Source organism: Colobus angolensis, unplaced genomic scaffold, assembly GCF_000951035.1.
Source record: "Colobus angolensis palliatus isolate OR3802 unplaced genomic scaffold, Cang.pa_1.0 Scaffold161, whole genome shotgun sequence".
In the NCBI taxonomy this organism is placed as follows: Eukaryota; Metazoa; Chordata; class Mammalia; order Primates; family Cercopithecidae; genus Colobus; species Colobus angolensis.
The window spans coordinates 6,797,779-6,799,746 of NW_012114722.1; positions in this window are offsets into that span (position 1 = coordinate 6,797,779).

Genomic DNA, 1,968 nt, shown 5'->3' on the forward strand with positions numbered 1-1,968 from the left:
AGAGAGGGCATCCTTGTCTTGTACTGGTTTTCAAAGAGAATCCTTCCAGCTTTTGCCCATTCAGTATGATGTTGGCTGTGGGTTTCTCATAAATAGCTCTTATTATTTTGAGACACGTTCCATCAATACCTAGTTTATTGAGTTTTTAGCATGAAGTTATGTTGAATTTTATTGAAGCCCTTTTCTGCATCTATTAAGATAATAATGTGTTTTTTGCCATTGGTTCTGTTTATGATGGATTACGTTTATTGATTTGCGTATGTTGAATTAGCCTTGCATCCCAGGGATGAAGCTGACTTGATGGTGGTGGATAAGCTTTTTGATGTACTGCTGGATTTGGTTTGCCAGTATTTTATTGAGGATTTTCGCATTGGTGTTCATCAGGGATATTGACCTAAAATTTTCTTTTTTTGTTGTGTCTCTGCCAGGTTTTGGTATCAGGATGATGTTGGCCTCATAAATTGAGTTAAGGAGGAGTCCTTGTTTTTCTATTGTTTGGAATAGTTTCAGAAGGAATGATACCAGCTCCTCTTTGTACATCTGGCAGAATTCAACTATGAATCCATCTGGTCCTGGGCTTGTTTTGGGTTGGTAGGCTTTTAATTACTGCCTCAATTTCAGAACTTGTTTTTGATCTATTCAGGAATTCAGCTTCTTCCTGGTTTAGTCTGGGAGGGTGTATGTGTACAGGAATTTATCCATTTCTTCTAGATTTTCTAGTTCATTTGCAGAGAGATGTTTATAGTATTCTCTGATGGTAGTTTCTATTTCTGTGGGATCAGTGGTGACATCCCCTTTATAATTTTTTATTGTGTCTATTTGATTCTTCTCTGTTTTCTTTTTTATTAGTCTTACTAGTGGTCTATTTTATTAATCTTTTCAAAAAAACCAGTTCCTGGATTCATTGATTTTTTGAAGGGTTTTTCATGTCTCTATCTCCTTCAGTTCTGCTCTGATCTTAGTTATTGCTTGTCTTCTGCTAGCTTTTGAATTTGTTTGCTCTTGCTTCTCTAGTTCTTTTAATTGTGATGTTAGTGTGTCAATTTTAGATCTTTCCTGTTTTCTCCTGTGGGCATTTAGTGCTATAAATTTCCCTCTAAACACTACTTTAGCTGTGCCCCTGAGATTCTGGTACGTTGTGTCTTTGTTCTCATTGGTTTCAAAGAACATCTTTATTTCTGCCTTAATTTCATTATTTACCCAGTAGTCATTCATGAGCAGGTTGTTCAGTTTCCATGTAGTTGTGAGGTTTTGAGTGAGTTTCTTCATCCTGAGTTCTAATTTGATTGCACTGTGGTCTGAGAGACTGTTATGATTTCCGTTCGTTTGCATTTGCTGAGAATTGTTTTACTTCCAATTATGTGGTCGACTTTAGAATAAGTGTGATGTGGTGCTGAGAAGAAAGTATATTCTGTTGATTTGGAGTGGAGAGTTCTGTAGATGTCTTATTAGGTCTGCTTGGTCCAGAGGTGATTTCAAGTCCTTAATGTCCTTGTTAATTTTCTGTCTCATTGATCTGTCTAATATTGACAGTGGGTTGTTAAAGTCTCCCACTATTATTGTGTGGTAGTATAAGCATCTTTGAAGGTCTCTGAGAACTTGCTTTATGAATCTGGGTGCTCCTGTATTGGGTACATATATATTTAGGATAGTTAGCTCTTCTTGTTGCATCAATCCCCTTACCATTATGTAATGCCCTACTTTGTCTTTTTTTTGTCTTTGTTGGTTTAAAGCCTGTCTTATCAGACACTAAGATTGCAACCCCCGCTTTTTTATTTTTATTTTTTTAATTTTTATTTTTTTGCTTTCCATTTGCTTGGCAAATATTCCTCCATCCCTTTATTTTCAGCCTATATTTGTCTTTGCATGTGAGATGGGTCTCCGGAATACAACACACTGATGGGTCTTGGCTCTTTATTCAATTGGACAAAATCTCTCAGCATTTGCTTGTCTGTAAAGGACGTTATT